General features: G+C 44.2%; 1 protein-coding gene across 2 annotated transcripts in view; it reads right to left on the bottom strand.

Annotated features, from left to right (window-relative positions):
- The window catches only part of NCAPG2 (non-SMC condensin II complex subunit G2), a 1,874,483-nt gene that overhangs the window by 1,647,088 nt on the left and 207,120 nt on the right, over window positions 1-20,275 (bottom strand). The window lies entirely within an intron of this gene.

Genomic DNA, 20,275 nt, shown 5'->3' on the forward strand with positions numbered 1-20,275 from the left:
CACAATTTCAATCCTGTATGAAGGAGTCAAAGACTTCCGGATGTTCTCTTGGGATCCCAGCCTGCAAAGGAATGCTCTCACCCAAGATTTTTGACACTTTGAGAAAGACTCTGTAAAGATAACCAAGTCCTCTGAAAATGGAAAAATGTGGATGCCTTGTAGTCTGCAGTGTGCAATAACTAGAGCTAGACACTGTGTGAACACTTCTGCAACAGTGGATAGCTCAAAGGATAAAGAAGAAAACTAACTGATAATGTGATCCAGAGACACAAAACCCTAAGAAACATCTGATGTCTGGATGGATAGGAATGTTTAACTTGTTGCAGTTAAACTCTTTCTAGAGGCTCCTTTTGCTTTCATTTAAAAGGCTCACTGCTGCTTTTCTGCTGTGAGAAACATTTCTGCAGTTTGTCTCCCACCTTCCTTCCCTATTGGTGTGGTGTTTTTATAGTTGGTGGCTTTGCAGTTGCCTGCCCCTACTGTAAATTTGATCTGGGACCCTCCTCCCAGTCTAGTGTCATTACCTCATTCTACCCAGTACAGGGAGAACATTTGAGAAGGCCAATCAGCTTAGTTTCTGCTACTCCCTTTCTCTCTCCACTTAAAAAAAAGAAATTCTAAGCTTCTTTCCTGCCTTTCCTGTGAGTAGTCTAGCCTGGATATAGATTTGCTGTGTCCAGGGCTATTTTTAGGTTTCTAGGCCCCCAAGCCTTTCTATGTTGGAGGGAAGCCTTCTAGCTAAATTTTGTTTCTTAGAACTAGCCAGTTGTTTTGTTTCAGCACTCGTCTGTTTCTTTGAGCTCAGCACTTGTTCAGAACTTATTGTAAGCACTAAAGCTACAAATTACTACAGCACTCAACTTTCCTCACTGTCTAGAGGAAAACAGTTTCTAGTACTTAACAAATAAGCACCTATCCAGGCATGTCCAAGGGTCAGCTCCCGGTGTTTTCTCCTGTCTACCTGATTAATCTGGGCATCTTGGGCCAATGCAGTAATTGCCTCATGTACACAGACAACCCTCTCCTCCTACCACCCAACACTACAACCTGTGAGAGATGCACTTATATAGCCAAACTGGAAGCAAAGTTCTCTTCACCCAAGACTGGACTAGACAGTCAAGAGGAGAAGGTAAACACTTGCACCACACCACACTCAGCCCATAGTCCCTCAAAACCTACACCACCAAAACACACACACACAGAAACACAAAACACACACCTACATTCGCAGAGGCTCTCAGTAAAAACCTGCCCAAGCAACAGGGACCTCCAAAGCAGAAACACAAGCAACCTCCACCCCCCCAACATAACACAAATGACACATAGCCCACAAACTCAGTGTGCCACTCAACCACAGCCCATAAGGCATAACAACGTACCCAACACTCTAGTCATAGGGGACTCGATAGTCAGGCACACTGATGCTCCACTCACCAGGCTAAAGAAGGAGAAAGTTACTGTCAGCTGCCTGTCAGGTGCCAGGATCCGCCACATAACGCATGCACTCAGGTCACTCCACAAGTACAAATATGACTCTGTCATTGTCCATGTTGGTGTGAATGACCTGAGACGTACCTCCTTGGACTACATGAAAAGGGACATTGAGAAGCTGTCCGATCTTGTAGCCCAGGCAGGTATGACCCTAGCCCTGAGTAGCATCCTGCCATCACCCAGAATGATACCACAGTACAAGGACAAAATGATTGACTTCAACAATTGGCTAAGCTTCTGGTGTCATTCTAAGGGGATCCAGTATCTCTGCCTGGGATGACATGATCGACAAACCACAATGCTTTGCCAGAGATGGCCTGCACCTGTCGCCCCTGGGATTCCGGATACTGGCTAAGGCTCTAGCCACCCCACAGGGCCTTTTTTAGGCAAGGCTCAAATGACAAATTCACCACCCTAACAGGTACAGGCAAGAAGAATCTGAGGGTATTGCTACTCAATGCTAGAAGTCTAAACCTCAAAATGCACTCTCTTGAGGCACTCCTTAAAATGGAGAACATCGACATCTGTGCAGTGACAGAGACCTGGTTCAAGGCTCCAGAAAACACCCCTGCATTACCAGGCTATAATTCATACCACACCTTTCGGCCACCTAACCTGGACCGAAACACTAAAGGCGGAGGCGTGTCCATATTCATTAAGGATATCTACACCTCCAGGCTAGTTGCTCAGCATAATGCATTCGAGATTATCCAAGTGCAACTAACTCTGGGCAATACCGCAATCCAAATTGTAGCTTGCTACAGATCCCCCACCATGCCCCAGGATTCCCACTCCTCATTTCTTAATACAATGGAAAATATTAGGGTACAACCTAACACCCTAATAATGGGCGATTTCAACTACCCTACCATTAACCGGGAAAACTACTCATGTACCAACTCTTGTGCTCAACGTTTTCTGGAATTCATAAATTCCAATGCCATGGATCACCTTATCCACACCCCCACCAGGGGCAGAAATATCCTAGACCTGGTTATTACCAACATGGGCAACCGGTGCTCCACACGAGAGGTCACTTCCTCATTGGTCAGATCCGACCACAAGCTAATCACCCTAGACATCCACATCCCTCCCCCACCCCCCATTAGGGAAACCACAGTAAAAAATTTCTCCAAAGCCAAGTTCACGCTTAAGACAGAAGTGGCAAACTTCACGACACCCATGCTGACGGACAATAGAGGTATGACTGCTGAATCCTACACAAATGCACTTTAAAAGCACTTACACGAGTGCATGGATCGTGCAATCCCTAACAGAACCAAGATGCTATCCTCCAAAAAAAGGAAGCCAATCTGGTAGTCCCCTGCCATAAACTCTATAACAGAAGAAAGAAACTGTTGCAAAAAAAAAAAAAAGTAAAATCCCATGATTGGAGAAACTCCCTCAGTAAGAAGCCTCATGAGATCCTTCATAAAATCCTCCAAAGCTAGTTATGAAAACTAAATCGCCACTGACTCTAAAGACAACCACAAAGCATTCTATAGCTATGTCAAGAATCTCAATGGCAACATGAAGATAGTACAGTTTTGTACCTACCATAAATGTAGATGTCCGAACAGGATAGCATCTGCAGTCATAACAAATGGGTTGTCCTGTCGTCAGGCAGCCCTTCGGTCGGCCGGATTCCAAAGTCTGGGTCCGGCTTCGGCTGATGTCGCACTTCACCCGACGTCATCTCTGCTGGTCTTCGGGTATAAAGGCATCAGCCGACGCCATTTTCCTCAGTGTTTCTTGCCCCAGATGCCAGTTGCCCTCCTGGAAAGCTAAATTTTGGATAAATGCCAATGTTTCCAAAATAGTAGAAGGCAAACACAAAAAATAAGCATGTATGTACATATATACAAACAAATACACCATAAGAGACTCCCCAGCTAGCTATTAGGAGGGTAAATACCTAGGAGTACCACAGAGGGAAGGAGGGTGGGTAATCCTGACTGCAGATGCTATCCTGTTCGGACATCTACATTTATGGTAGGTACAAAACTGTACTATGTCCTTCAAGGATGCATCTGCAGTCATAACAAATGGGTAGAATACCATAGCCAAACTAGGGAGGAGGAAGAAGAATTATGGTGTAGTTAGGATCCCTTGCAATACAGCAGTGGCAAACCCTGCTCGGGATCTAGAGTATAGAGGTAAATTATAATGCTTGGCAAATGTATGCACGGAGGTCCAAGTAGCCGCCTCAATAATGTCCTTGGTTGCCACTCCTCGTAAGAAAGCTGTGGTAGTGGCTGTAGCCCTTGTAGAATGAGGTCTTATGTTCTGTGGAATTGGTTTTCCATGGTAGGAGTAACAGAATCTTATGCAATTTCCTATCCATTTGGAGATTGTCTGTTTGGAAATTGCTTTTCCTTCCCTTCCTGTTGCATAGGCTACTAAAAGCTGGTCAGTTTTTCTGTTACCTTTGGTTCTGTCCAGGTAGTAGCGTAACTGTCTATGAACATCCAAGGTATGCAGCAGTCTTTCCCCCCTGTTCTGTGGATTGGGAAAGAAGGTAGGTAGGTGGATTGCCTGGTTTAAAGACACTCTGGATACCACCTTAGGCATAAATGTAGGATTAGTTCTCATGGACACTCTATCTTGATGGAAGATTAGGAAGGGTTGTACTGCCATTAAGGCCTGTAGTTCAAACCCTCCTTGCTGAAGTAATTGCCAGTAGGAAAGCAGTTTTCCATGATAGGTGTTGAAGATCTGCTGTTGCTGCTGGTTCAAATGGAGGAGTGTCAATTTTTCTAGCACAAAGTTCAAGTCCCATGCTGGTAATGGTGGTTTCCTAGGAGGTTTTACATTCTTGATCCCTCTGAGGAACTGCCTGAGTAGAGGATGCGAAAAGACAGGTGGGTCGAAGCTGTATTCTGCTGAAATAGCTGATGCATGTATCTTGATGGAGGAATAGGACAGGCCTGTATGTAGAAGCTCTGCCAAGTACTCCATGATGTTAGCAATATCTATGTTCGACACATCTTTTCCTCTTTCAGTACTCCAAATGACAAACCTTTTCCATTTTCCTGCATAGTTCCTTCTTGTTGAAGGTCTGCGGGCTTCAAGGATAATGTCTTTAACCCTTTGGGATAAGTCTGGGTTAGTTGCTGTTATGTGATGTTCCAGGCAGTCAGTTGCAAGGTTTTTAGGTTTGGGTGCATGATGTTGTAGTTGTTCTGAGTTGACATCAAAGGCATCAGGGGTATTGACCACATTCTCCCCTGAGCCATGCTCCTCAGCAATGGATACCAGTGTTGTCTTGGCCAATTCGGAGCTATCAGAATTATCCTTTTACGTTCCTCTTTGATTTTCAGTAGTACCTTGTGCATCAAAGGAAGAGGTGGAAATGCATATGCTGTCAGGCCTTTCCAACTGAAGGATAGAGAGTCCACCTTCCATGCAAGTGGGTGGTATGTCCTTGTGCAGAATTTTTTGAGCTGGTGATTGAGTGGGGATGCGAATAGGTCTATTTGTGGCATTCCCCATTTCTTTGTGATGGCCTTGAAGATGTCCGGGTGTAGCATCCATTCATGAGCATCCGAGGTGGTTCTGCTTAACATGTCTGCTAGGGTGTTTTCTTTTGCCGGCACAAATATTGCCTGTAACTGGATGTTGTAGCTCAGAGCCATATTCCAAAGGTCCAGAGTCATTCTGCATAGGGGTATGAATGAGTGCCTCCCTGTTTGTTGATGTACCACATGACTGTGGTGTTGTCTGTCCTTATCATTAAATGGCCTTCTTTGAGGAATGGTCTGAATTTCTGGATTGCTAGTTTTACTGCCAGCATTTCTTTGTGGTTTATGTGCAGGTGCAGCTGGTCTGGAGTCCACAATCCTTGTATGCATTTGTCCAACATGTGCCCCAGCCTAGGTCTGAGGCGTCCGTTGTGATGGTTTGGCTTGCTTGAAAGTTGTGGAAGGGCAAGCCTGGGTTTGACTGGCATGCTTGAGCCCACCATAGGAACTCCTGTTTCAGGCATGGGATTAGTGGGATTTCGGTTTCTAAGCTGTGCCTGTGTTGAGACCATAAATTCTTTAGGTACCACTGTAGCTTTCTCATATGCAGTCTGGCATGGGGGACCAGGATTATGCATGATGCCATGAAGCCCAAGGCCTGCAGTACTTTTCTTGCTGTTAGTTTGTTGTGCTTTGTTAATGCCAAGAAGTAAAGAGGGAGTTGTTCTTGTTTTTCTGCAGTTAGGAATGCCATTTGTTTTACTGTGTCCAATTCCGCACCCAAGAATGTTCTTGTCTGGGATGGTATCAGTCTTGACTTTTTTAAATTGACTGTGTATCCCAGGGCTTGTAGTAAGCAAATGACTCTTTGTAAATCTGTTGTCAGCGTGCTTTTGTTGTCCGCTTGTAACAGGCAGTCGTCCAGGTATGGATAAATTTGGATTCCCTGTAGCCTGCAATGAGCGATTACTGATGCCAGGCATTTTGTGAATACTCTGGGCAGTAGATAAGCCAAAGGGCAATGCTGAGAATTGATAATGCTCTGATCCTGCAAGAAATCTGAGGTATCTTCTGCAATTTGGTCGTATGGGGACGTGCAGGTATGCCTCCTTGAGATCTAGAGTTACCAGCCAACACTCCTTGCCCAGCATGGGAAGAAGTTGCTGTAGGGTCAGCATTTTGAATTTTGGGACAATGATGTATGTGTTTAAGACGGACAGGTCGAGAATAGGTCTCCAACTTTTCTCTTTTCTTGGTACTAGGAAGAGTCTGGAGTAGAATCCTTTGCCCTGTTCTGTTATTGGTACTCTTTCCACAGCTCTCATCTTTGTTAATTGAGCTATCTGCTTTAGAGCTTCTGTTTTTTGATTTGGAGGTAGGTTTGGCATTCCTCTTTTTACTGGTAAGGTGTGGAAGTGGAACCTGTAGCCTTGGTCTATGGTTTGCAAAATCCACTTGTCTTTTGTGATATAGTGCCAATTTTTCGAAAATAAGGCTAACTTTCCGCCTAAAGGTGCTGCTATTTGCTCCCTGGTAGGCGGTGTCAGAGCCAAGTCACTGTGATTGTCCTGTTGCAGTGGCAGTGGTTGTGTCTGTGCCTCGCTGGTCATTGCCTTGCCACTGGCGTCCTCTGTAGGCACCTCCTCTGGATTGATTTCTGCCTCTAGAGCGTCTATTCCTGCCTCTGAGATTTTGAGGAGTCTGGAAAGGACCAATATTTGGCAGGCCAGTTCCTGCTAAACCTTGGGGGCTGAACCTGTAAGAAATCCTTAACTGTTTGTACAGATTTTGCCTTCTCTTCCATTTTCTTCATTACTTGCTGAGCAGGGGTACCAAATAGACTGGCCTTATCCATAGGAGCATCTAACAGCTTTGCTTTAACATGATCCGGCAAGACCTGTTCTTTCAACCATGCATGCCTTCTTATCACTGTGCCAGTCATGGCTGATCTAAATGAAGCCTCCAGTGCATCATAGCCACATTTTAAAGAATGGTTACTAACCTGCTGAATGTTATTCACCATTTCTAAAACATATTTCTTATCTAAGGAGTCATCAGAGGACAGCTTCTTAGTTAACTGATCAAGCATAAACTCTTGGTATTGGATCATATGAAACTGACAGTTTAAGGCTCTAGCTGAGAGAATAGCAGAGGTGTAAACTTTCTTCCCCCATCTCTCTAAGGACCTGGATTCCCTTTCAGAAGGGAGAGGGTTTTTTGCTGAGGTCGAGGCTACTGCCTTAGGCCCCTGGGATATAGTCTCAGGATCTGCAAGTGGGGCCTTGTATAGGTGGTGATGAGTGTCTGGCACCCTGTAAAATCTATCTGGTTTGGCAGGGGCTGGAGGTAAAGTATCAGGAGCAGTGCAAACATCATTAAATGCATCATCCACAACAGGCAGAACTGGAGGTATAGCTAAGGGCCTATGTTGTGGTAAGTGCAGAAAGGTCCTAAGCCTTTTTCTTGAATCTGAGAAATCTTGTCCCTGCCATTGGAATTGTTCTCTCATGGCATGTAAGGTTTCCCCAAAGGAAAATTCCTCTGGTGGAGAGGCAGATGGAATGGATTCTTCAGCATCGGAATCTTCAGCATCGGAATCTTCATAAGTAGAAAAAGGATCCTCTGGCTGATCTGTAATGTCTGAGTCATCCGAAGAATCATCAGAGGACACTGGCTCGGGGGGCTCTGCTCTAGGTCTCTTTTCTGGAGGCTGAGAGGCCCTGTCTGGGTGAGATTGGGATCCCCTAATTAAGGATATTAAATCCTCTGCCAGAGTAAGCATTTGTGAACTAGAAGTGGGCCTGTGTGAGGGGGGCTTAACAGGCACTGATTTAACAGTTTTGGCTGCTTTAGCCCTGGCAAAGGCCTTAATAGACATGGCTGCAGGAGGCCTAGCAGCACCACGTGCTGGGGTAGAGACATCCAAAGGGATGGTGTCTGATAATTCACTAGGAACCACAGTAGTAGGCAAAACTTCAGAGGCCGATTCAACTAAGGTAGCAGGAGCCTCAGTAGTAGTCATGGATTCGGCTGAAGATTGACCCGTTTTCTCGGTTTCGGCTGAAACCGAGACACTCGCGGCTTGCTTAACCGTGGTTTCGGCCGAAACCGCGGACCGCGAGTGTCAGTCTTTTTCTTTGCGTTTTTAACAATTTGGGTAGTCGGAGGATCCGACGGCATAATGTACGCAAAATCTGAGCCGAAAAACTGTTCAGCAAACTCCGACCGACGCCTAAGCATTCGTCGGTTGAAGGAAGCACAGGCTAAACAGGCTGCTACGTCGTGGTCTGGGCCTAAACAAGGTAGGCAGTAAGAGTGGAAATCTTTATGAGGTATTTGTTTCCCACAAGTTAAACAGTTATTTACTTTTTCTGACATCGGCTGAGGCAAGAAAGAGTCCCCAACGGGGTACTTAGCTTTTTAGAAGTCTTCGAAGTAGTATTCGGTAGTAGTAATCTCTGGATCTGACCGACCGGCACTTGCGAACAGCTTCTGCTTCGGGCGCCACGCGGCAAGAAAGACTGAGGAAAATGGCGTCGGCTGATGCCTTTATACCTGAAGACCAGCAGAGATGACGTCGGGTGAAGTGCGACATCAGCCGAAGCCGGACCCAGACTTTGGAATCCGGCCGACCGAAGGGCTGCCTGACGACAGGACAACCCATTTGTTATGACTGCAGATGCATCCTTGAAGGACATCTGCTCTGAGTCACAGCACAATGGCACTAAATATACAGAACCAACTGATATTGCCAACATCCTGGTAGATCAGTTCAGTGCTAACTTCACCTCCCTGTCATCCCCTAAAGGGCCCATCTCTATACCAGAAGAATGCAAAGTTCCTGTAATCATGGCTGCACATGTAAAAAACACACTATCCAAAGCCAAGAACACAGCATCCATGGGACCTGACGACATCCCAGGCTGTGTTCTACATGAACTACAGAACGAACTGGCACCCCACCCAAGTACCATGTTCAATCATAGCCTCACCTCAGGCTATGTGCCCACTGAATGGCGCACAGCGACAATTATCCCACTCCACAAAGGGGGAGCCACCACAGACCCCAGAAATTACCGCCCCATTAGCCTAACGAGCCTGGTCTGCAAGGCTATGGAACGTACCATCATGGAACTTATAAACAATGACATTGGTAATCTCAAAACACAGGACCCCACCCAGTTCAGGTTTGTAAAAGGCAAATCATGTCTCCTAAACCTGATAGACTTCTTTGAAGCAGTCACCAAAGCCATAGATAAGGGTAAGGTGGTTCACACAGCCTATCTAGATCTCGCCAAGGCTTTCGACACCATCCCCCCACTGGAATTATAGATAAACTCACTAAACTAGTATAAATCCCTATGTCAAAAGATGGGTTGCCAACTGGCTCACTGACAGAACCCACACTGTGAAAGTAGCAGACTCCAAATCCAACTTCAGACCAGTGACAAGTGGAGTACCACAGGGTTCAGTCCTGGGTCCTCTCCTGTTTGGTATCTACTCCTCTGAAGTACAGGCCAACACAGAAGGTCTTTGGCAAATGAAGTTCGCAGATGACTGCAAACTAGGAGCCATAATCAAAACTCCAAAGATGTGGACATCCTACAAAAGGGCCTTGCTGAGACAGATGCCTGGTGTCAAAGCCATGGCCTCAAGCTCAATGCCAAAAAATGCATCGTCATCCCTTTTGGTAAAAACTCAGTACCCATGAACTACAACACAGGTGGTAGTCTACTTAACACCGAAAGTGTGATAAGAGACCTTGGGACACAGGTGGACAGTAGTCTCTCCTTTGATAATCACATCACCACAGTAGTGAGGAAATCCTTCTACGTGGCACACCTCATCACAAAAGGTTTCTCATCCAGGAAAAAAGAGGTCATTGTTCCCCTCTACTCGTCACTCATTAGACCCATTATAGAGTACAATGCCCCTTTTGGTATGTACCTCACAAGACATCTACAACAACTGGAAAGGCCACAGAAATACCTCACAAAGAGGATTACCGGCCTCAACGAAATGCCCTATGCAGACTGTCTCAAAAAACTGCAGCTTTACTCCATTGCATATCGCCTACTCAGAGGCGATCTCTGCCTAACACACAAAGCTATGTCAAACCCAGAGCTTTTAGACATGCTCCACTTAAAGAAATCCCAATCCGTACGAGCTACACACTCGAGGGACCTAAACCTCATCACCACAATAAACAGAATATGCTGGAGGATAGATTCCTGTTCCAGAGACTTCCCATACTCCGGAACAAACTACCCATCTATATCAAACAAAGCTCCTCATTAGCACTCTTCAAGAAAAATCTTGATGATTGGATGGGAGATAGGAAATTTACCCCGGGGATCACTTCTGTGGCTCTGCTCGACAGTGGCACAGGAAAATAATTTTCTTGGGTGGCGAAAGCCAGGGTACATTTGGCTAGGCTTAAATAGGCCCTAGGGCCAATAGCCTAATACCTACCTATGAAAGTTATACGCTTACCATAATGACAGATCTGTGTTATCGGTATCCATCTGATTCAATCTGTGGGTTGATGGACCTAACTTAGACCAGTGCCACCTACCTTACAAAGACTTCAGCACACCAGGCTCTGCCTTCTCCACCACAGCTACCTCAGATCGAGTATGCCCCCTCTTTCTATATAAAATTTAGGACCTAGCCCCGAAGGAAGAAAAAAAACAGGCTAAAGATCCCAAGAAAAGAGGAGAAGCAGTCTCCCCAACTCCGTCATCTCTTGAACAGGAGGGTTACCACAAAACCTGGGGCAGGATAGGAGGATTGAACCAGATGGAAACTGACAACACGGATCTATCATTATGGTAAATGCATAACTTTCACATCCATTGTCTTTTTCCTATCTGGATTCAACTTGTGGAACAGCCATGCAACCTGTGGGACAGCCACACAACATCATACAGTGATCTGATGGAAGGATATTGCCCAATAAGGTGGAACCAAATGAAGCTCTAGACCTTGACTTGATATCCAGTTTGTAGTGGGATATAAACGTGATGACCCAAAGTAACAGCTATACAATGTCATCCAAAGCAGCTTTGGAGAAAAAAAAATGTAGAAGTAGCCATAGCTCTGCTAGAATGATCTTTAGGTTTGTGAATGAGATTTTCCCTTCAAACTATACCCAAAAAAAATATAATCACACAACCATTTGGATAGAGTGACCTTAGAGACAGGAGCACCAAATCGAGTCTTAGAAAAGGAAACAAATAACTGATTAGATTTTCTAAAGGAATTTTTGTTCTGTGCAAATAAAACCCTAATTGCCTATGGACATCAGGACAATGAAACAAATATTCTCCCCTGTTGGAAAAATTGGGGAAAAATACCAGTAGAGGTGAATGGACTGATTCAAATTATTCTAGGACACCACCTTAGCCAGAATAGCAGGGTCTGTCCTAAGAGACACTCTAAAGCAATGAAAGCTCAAATAAGGAGGAACAGAAGATATGGCCTGAAACTCTCACGTTTGGCAGAATTGCCACCAAGAAAGTATGTCTTCCAAGGCAACAACTTCAAAATCAATGGTAAAGAGGAATCAGAAGGAGGAGCTGGAGCATGAAAGGCAAGTCCCAATGCAGGACAAGGTCTCGGACAGGAAAATGAAGCAAAAAGGCTCCTTTGAGAAAGGCCTTTAAGATCTTAAGGGCAGCCAACAGTACATTATCTCTACCAATGTGAAAATTGGATATAGCTGTCAATTGCACTTTAATAGTAGAATAACTGGATCCAGAGGTAAACAAACCCATGAAAAAGTCCAGAATGGTCTCCAACAGCGGCAAAAAAAGGATCCAACTCCTGAGAGTTAACCCACAAAGTGAAGTGCTTTCACTTACAAGCATACACCTTACGATCAGACATCATCTGGGAAGAAGCTAAGATATGTATGACTGTCAACAGCTTGGGATTCCTGACCATCAAGAGAATTTAGGAAACCATGCAGTTAACCTGACTATCTGAAAAGTAGGAGAATCTAGGCCTGCCAGGTGAGAAATCCGATCCAGAACAAGGACGACACCTCAGAAGAGGCTAAAAAAGGGAGAACCACAAATGATGCCAAAAAGAGAAAACTTTATTAATGGGGTCAGAGGATATGCAAGCCTACAGGAGTGTCCCTGAGTGGCTGTCCCTGCAGGGGAACTAAGACATAATAGCTGCTACACTTGGTGTTGGACAGGGAAGCAAACAGGTCACAACACAGGGTGTCTCAGCTCTGAAAAATACAAACAGCAACTCTTGGATTCAGGGACCACTCCTGAGGAATGCTTCTGCTGAAAGTGTCTGTTAGCATGTGGGATTTACCATTGATGGGTGTTGCAATCAAAACCACTAAGACAAAATCACCCACTGCCAAACCCTCATGGCCTTCCAACAAAGATGCGTACAGGTTCTCCCTGTTTGTTCATATACCAAACCACCAATATATTCTTGGTCTTGACAGAAATCATACCATTGAGGAAACATCATGAAAAGCCTGCAAAGCGAGCAACACCACCCTCATCTCCAAGACACTGATGTGCAGGTTGGCCTCTATAGCATATCAAGTCCACTGAATAGTCCTACACTCAAATACCCCACACCCATCCCAAAAGAGAGACATCAGTCATGACCACGGCCTGAGGAGAAGGAGGAGGAACAAACTGTCTTCCTGCGGACATCAAGGGAGACTCCAGCCACCACAATCTGTTCTCAACAAACACTGGTAAAAAAAAAAAAAAAAAAAAACAGGAGTCCACTACAGTGCCCTCATGGAACACCTAGCCAAGGGAAACAGATGGTGGCCACCATGTGGCCCACGAGACTGAAAATATGATAAGCTGGAGGCTTCCTGTAAGAAGGCAAGGAATCTGGCAGACACTGAAAATTCAATACTCTGGAAGTTTTGCAATCCAAGAGACAGTGCCCAAATGGCACCCTATAAACTCTAGGGTCTGAATGGGATGGAGACTAAACTTCTGACAGCTGACTATGATCCTCACGGAACTGCACAGCTGGAGTAAGATGTCCCTGGTCTTGACTAGGGATGCTCTCATTATGGTAGTTGGGGAACCAGCTGTCCAGGAAGGTAAAGACCTGGAACCACTGGAAACTGAGCTAGGCTGCTACTACTGCCATACATCTGTTGAACACCCAGGGGGCTGTAGTGAGACTGACTGGCAGCACTCTGAGCTGTTAATGGCTGGCCCCCAGCCAGAACGTAATTCTCTTGGACCACCTTGTGACTTTTATAGAATGGTAAGTGTCCTGGAGCTCGATCGAGCACATCCAGTCACCTTTCCTCAATAAAGGTAGAATGGACTGCACCATGACCATCTGAAACTTGGTCTGCTTCACAAACAGATTGTTCTTGCTCAAATTCAGGATTGGCAAGAAGTACTTATTTTTCTTTGGAACCAAGGAACGAAAAAAACATTGAGTAAATTCCGGATCATGTTTGTTTGGTGAAACCTCTTAGATGACTGTTTGCTAGCAGCTTTCAAATTTTGATGGCTACTGCTCTTCTCTGACAGGGTAGCACATCTGGAAGCACTTTGGGATTTATAATTGGAACTTGTAAAACTGGAATTGAATAGCCTCTGTATACGAACACTCATGCATATGAGGTGATAGCCTCCCAAGCTTGTGGGTGTACAGCTAGATGACCCCATGACTGCCTCCATAGCAGGACAGTCAGTCAATCCTTCAGGGTCGTTAAAAAGGCCTCCCAAAGAAGCATCCTTGGAAGCCCTCGTTATGTGGAGCACACATGCCACAAGGGTGGCGTCTGCTTTGGTTGCCACCCCACTGCAGGGGGAACCCTCAGAAGGAGCATCTGGAAAAGACTCTTGTGAGTTCCTGAAAGAGAGATGCTTCCCTCTTTCTGGTTCTGTGAGAAGATCCATTGAGAGGTAGCAAAATGAACTCCAGTGGCAGACAGCTTCTTTCCATCTTGCTCACTCCTGATTAAAATGTCTTTAAATTTCATCCCAAAAGGAGATGAGCCATCAAATGGGGCTTTGATAAAAAAGTCTTGTAGTCCACAAAGTCACACAACCTCATTCAAGTGTAGCAACATATATTAATGCTAGCAGCAGCCAACCATGAAGTGCCATCAGCTGCATTGGAAAGCAAATGCAAGAACATGTTCACAATGGACAGCTGAGTCTCCAGAGTCTTTGAGGAGTCTGAAGTCTGCTGTGTCTTAACTGCTTTTGACACTTCCAACACAATAACCTATTGAAGCCTGTTCCTGTGAGTGAGATCACTTAATGCCCTCAGCACAAACATTGTTGAGGTGTAGGCGAGCTTCCCTAAGGGGTCCAATGCCCAAGACGCACTATTTTGGGGGATGAACAGAGGAACTTTCCTCTGAAAATGTCCTTCGCAGTGGCCACCTCCACTGCAACTGCAGCCATGGCAGGACCCTTACTCTAGTGTTGCCAATCCTTAGGAGGGGAAAGGAACTTGTCGGACTTTTTGGGAATCTCTTCCACAGTATGGGATTCACTCCTTCCACACCCTCCAGGGCACCAGGTCAATAAAAATGTATTTGGAGGAGAAACACCCAGAACATAAAATGGGTCCATCCCAAAGTCCTCTAAAAACACAGACTCCTCTGGTGAAGAAGCTTTGGCAGTCCAATCCCCATGCAGACAAAAGAGCTCTTCTTCCTGAAAGGTCGAGTGGTACAGTGGTTAATGTGCATGCCTTTCAACCACAAGGTGCAAGGTTTGATTCTCACCACTGGAAAGAGCTTTGCAGATTCAAGATGCATATTTTTCTGGGGTCCAGGGAAGTAAATAGTGTGGGAAGAAATAGCCAGGGAATTGTTATGGCTAGGCTTGTATAGGATCTAGGGCTGATAGCCTAGTACCAACCTATGAACCTATGAACAAGCTGAGTAGCGGCCACAGGCATGGACCTAAAAGAGGGAGGGAAACTTGTTGCACTAGACCATTCACTCTCTTGATGGGATAACATCCTTTCTACACCAAAAGCAGTGGCAGAAACAGGCTGACTGGAATCAGCAGACCTAGAGTCCAAAGACCCCAAAGCATGCAAAGAATCTGCAGCCATTCCTCCCTGTCTGAACACAGAAACCGCGGCCAAACTATCAAGAACAGAGCCCCCACGCAGGATGGATGACCCTGAAACAGGAATAGTCGAACTGAACCCACAGACCCCAGCCCCAACGACTGCCTGGCTACAACACCACCAGAATCAAAGAAATCAAGGTAGGAATCGGGGTAGACATCAGCTAGGCCATCAGATCTGTTCCTAAGGAATGGAAGACATCTGTCTCAGAATACCTCAGATCTATAGGGTCCGAGACAGGAACAGGAGCCATAGCTCAGGAAGCCAATGGGATGAAGCCTAATCACATCTGTGCCTGTGAAAGAACCACATCAACTGCTCCAATTCCAATGTCTTCAAGCTCCCAATGGGTCAGGATGACTGAGCCAAGGAAACCACCGAGAAAAGCTTAGGAGATTGCTGCCTAAGTAACTGGTCCAGGTTACAGATCCGAGTCAGAGAAACTCAAATCAGAAGCGGAGGACAGGAGGACACCGGTGAAAACTCCTGTAGAGTAGAATGAGAAAAAGGAGAAAAGGTCCTCCCCGAAGGAGTCCCTCGTGCCAGGAAAGAGCTTAACATGCTAATGGCAGGGGAAAGGGCCTTGCCAGTAACCAGAGTTAAAGACTGCCTACGAGGCAGAGGAGCCAAAGTAGACAGTCCCCAAGATACCGTCCCAAAGGCTGAGGCCACCAGGGGATCTGAGGGTCTGATAAGTCCGGAACTGGTCTTCAGGAATTCTCTTTTTGGCACCAGAAAATTTCTTGAATAAAAACCTCTTCCCAACTGAGAAGGAGAAGAATGGTTTCTATTACCCCTTGAGAAAGCATTTGCTGTTGGACAGGAGGGAATAGAGGGGTTTGGCCTGGTGGATGTGTAATGATACCCTGTAAAGTGGGGATTTCTTCCCACTGGCATCTGTAACTCTGCTGAAACAGTTTCAGAACCCATACATCAGAATCAATCTATTGCCAAAAAGAGAAATTAAGATTCAGACTTTCTGGAAGGGATAAGGGATTGCCAGGGTGGGAGGTGGAGACAAAGTCCCTAACATAGACATTCTGAGTTATTTGACTATTTTGTTCTGGGGTGTTCTTGCTTTCATTTTGTAACTTCCCTGCCATTGTTTTTTAACATCTGCTTATCAGCATTTTGCTGAGTGGAAAGGGTAGAAAGCATACTGGAACATTTCTGTCCAAGGAAAACAAAAGGCAACCATCTTCAAGGCCTTCTTGCATGGAGTTTTGGAGCAGAATTCTGCCAGCTTAATGCTCAGACAAGAGTCAAAAAGGTCTATTTGAGGAACTCCCTCCAGATGGATCAATTCTTGGAAGATCCCCAAATCTAGTTTCCATTTGTGATGGTCTGCCTTTCTCTTGGTTTTCCCTTGCTTGTTTATGTACCATATCACTGTAATATTGTCAATAACAACTTGGAAATAATCCTGGGAACCAAAGGGGATGCAGAAAAATTGGGTGCCTCGATAAAGAAACAGGAAAAACTAAATCAAACAAGCAGATTTTTCCTCACAGGAAGGAACTGCAAATAAAGCATTCTTCATACTTTCCCAATTAGTCAGAATAAATATACAAGCTAATCATTCAAAATTCTAAAATTAAAATTTGCAGAAGCATACATTTTTCCCCATCAATTTTTACCACCGTTGTCAGAAGAGGAAGGAAAGGGATTAGAATTAACAAAATGCTTGGCAGCAACTGGACTAACTAAAGCTGCTGCTGGGTCAGGTTTGGGATGGGTGCATGCAAAATTTGAAAGAAATGTACAAAATTCCTCAGCCTAGTTGCTTTCTTAGTAACAAGCAGGCTGGCTATCAGGGAAACCACAGGCTGCGACAAACACACCATCCAATGCTAGCAGCATTGGGGGGATGGGAGGAAGTGCTGGGAATTCTAGATGCAACATTTCATAATAGAGAGAGACTGAAAAGCCTCAGTGTTCTCCCTCTGAAAACCCTGTCTGGAAATGGTCTCGGAGAAAAAGACAATCCTTGATAGGGAGATTCAGATAACATGCTCTCCTTTGAGTCTGAATCAGAAATCTGAGGAGACTAATCTGTATGTCCCATAATATTCATCTCCAGATTAAATTTCTTGAATCTGTTCGTGAAAAGAAGAATCCCTTTTTCTCTTACCACAACCACCTGGTAAAGGTCAATAGTCTGTACAAGACCATGAGCCAGACATAATAAACTACTCATTTTCAGTAAAACTGGAGCAGGAGAAGTTTTACGTTTAGTTTTCTGTTTTTTTTTTTATAGGAAAGTTAGGGTAAACAGGATTTTTAATAGCAGCAACAACCTTCACCCAGGGATGGCACAACATTCTGGTTAAGCAGGGGGACCCTCCCCGCTTCTTCTGGCAACACTGACAAAAGTACATCTCCCTTGCCCAATGATGGGGCCCCAAAAACTGCAGAGAACTTTGCTAACCCCCCTAGTCCATTGTGGCTGTATAGACAACACTAGAGGATCCGGGGGGTGGGGGTCAGAGGAACCAGCTTTGGCCACAGCAGAGTCACCCACCTGCAGCCAATGCAAATGTGGTGGCAAGGGCTGTTGTTAACTTTTTCTTTTTGTAGCTGGAAGAAGGACCAACCATGGGACAAGTCCTTTGTTCCATGGTGGAGTTCTGTTGAAGTCCTGATTTAGGGATGAAATTGTTTAACTTTATTCATTTCACTACCCTGTGAAATTCTTGAGAGTTGGGTCATGTGGCTTGTGGCACTGGTACATTTAATTTTGGCTACTGGTTTCTTGGCAGTGGAAGCTCCTTGTATTTGTGTTTTGTTCAATGGTAAAGGCGAAAATGGTACCGCTTTCCTGGGGAAACTAAGCAGTACAGGCCTGTAAAAATCAATTAGTAGTATAAAGCAATTTTTCCCAACAGAAACACAGTAAAAAGCACTAACACAATTTACCAGCTCCAAAAAGTAATTTAAACACAGTTTTGCCACAGAAGAGAATGCTTTTAGAATAGGGTTGGCAAAGTGGGACATTTTTTGTAGAAACGTGAGACTTTGCAGGACAAAGCATACCCGTGGCCAGTGCAAAGGACAGAACTTCACTTTTTTTTTTCCAAAATAAAAGCTTAATATTTCATCATTTTAGTTGCTTATACTATTTCATATAGTTTGTAGGTGTTTAAGATACAAAATAACTATTTTATGCAACTATTGATGAAAACTTAGAAAATATTTTTTGTCCTAAAATCTCAGGACATTTGCCATTTTGTAGTTATTTTTGCAAGACACAACTGCCCAAAGAGGAACTGGTGGTAACCCTATTTTAGAATGATAGTTTAAAAGTTGATTTAAAATACAAAAGTGCACTCCTGTTTAAAATTATAGTAAGTCATGTTACAGTCAAATAAAAACACATCTTCCTAACTTAAAAAGTACTTTCTCACACAGTAAAGTAAATTAAAAATAATACGTGGAATGTTTTTCCCAAAGGGAACTAACCTGCCTAGCAATGGAATAGCACAAGCAGAGAGTCTATCTACTGAAGCCCAGAAAGGAATGCTCTCTGCAGTGGCAGGAAAGCTCTGAAGAGCTTGGTGTCCAAACCGTTCTTTTTAGCCAGGTCAGCTCGATTCTCCCTTGCCCATGGAGAGCAACCCTATAGCCACAAAGGACACATCTATCCTCTGGCCCTTTCTGGCTTTAAGTGCTACACCAGCGGGACCTGGGAAAACCAATGCAGGATTTGAAGAACTAAATCTAATCGCAGCATAGTCACCCATCAGCAGTGGAGACAAAACTGGAGCCAGTCTGCCATCTAAAAGACTCCCTGACAACTCCCTTCTGCTTGCAGATGGGGGGAGGAAGAACCAAGAAGACTGGTTAAATACTGCATAGATCCAGCCACAAAAGAAGCCTCAAAGATGGTTAACAGAAGTTGTAGCAACCAGATAAAAAAGTGGTCTTCAGGTTAAAAGAAAAACAAAGCTTTTAGTTCGGATATCTTTCTTGTCAAAATAATCACCAGAAAGAGGGCTTTTCAAAAAAACTGACAGCAGCAGATCTTTTCCAAGATAAGATTAAGATGGGGTTAACTGGATCAATAAAAGGTGGGCTTAAAGAAAGTTGCCTTTGATTAAAGCTTTGTTGGTTTTAGATGCTGCCAAGAAAGGGAAGCCAGAACCTTGGTGAAAGTTTGATACGGAAACCAGGTGTGCCTTTAAAGCTAATGGAAACTCTCATAAAAGTAGTTGAGACAAGTATCATACCACAAAGTGAGTGTTTTTGCAGCTAGATATCCTCTTCTTGACTGCATAGTGGACAAACCTTTTACACTTGTTTTCACTTTGTTTTTGTCACATTGTGAAATATAATGATTTCAAGATTTTTTTTTAATGTGTGTGTGAGTTAACATCTGCTGTTTTGCCTTGTATTGTAGACAGCTTGTAAAATGTAACTGTTCAGCTTTTCTCCCCAGTCCTCCACTGAAAAGGGGCATGTCATGGCCCAGTCAGACTTTCTCAGTTAACAGAAGCTAATAAATGCTTCCACGAGGTGGACAGGGTGCTTCCTCCAGGAATTTCTTTACAATTAGCCAAGTGACACCTCTAGGCCTCTAATATTCCCTGCGCCATAACTGCAGAACCATTTTACATACAAATTATTAAAATATTTTATATTAAAGCTTACATGACAGCAGACAGCAAATGCACTAATACTTGCGCTTTGCCTACTGCAACTAAAGTAATAACTGTAAACTGTAAATAGTATATTAAAGTATCATTTTCAAATTTCTGTAAATATCTCAATAACCAAATGGCAAGAACAGAACTGTATATCCTCAAATGAAATAGCTGCTCTGTGTGTGTCTGTGTGTTGGGGAGGGGGATGCACAGCCTGAAAGGTTACAGAGGTATTTTAAATTGTTTGTAAAAAAAAAAAAAAAAAAAATGAATAAATGCTATGTTTGCGTTGACTTGAAATAGATGAAGTAGTAGAATGGTTCCACTATAAATATTAGTTTTTGCTAAACAGCTTGCTGTTTACACTTTTAAATTATTTTTTATAGCTATATTTGCTTGAACTGTGATGGCATAACTAGAATTTTGATAAAAAACTCAGAATGCAACCAAGCAGAAGTTAGGATCTAAACTTCCAGGAACACCAATGGAGGAAATGAGTTAGCCATACCAAACAACTCAAGATTATTGACTATGCTTAGAACTAGAGAAGTCACAGTCACAGAGGGCTAGCACTGATGTCCA

The sequence above is a fragment of the Protopterus annectens genome, chromosome 2.part1 (genome assembly GCF_019279795.1).
Source record: "Protopterus annectens isolate FY-2018-M chromosome 2.part1, PAN1.0, whole genome shotgun sequence".
Taxonomy (NCBI): Eukaryota; Metazoa; Chordata; order Ceratodontiformes; family Protopteridae; genus Protopterus; species Protopterus annectens.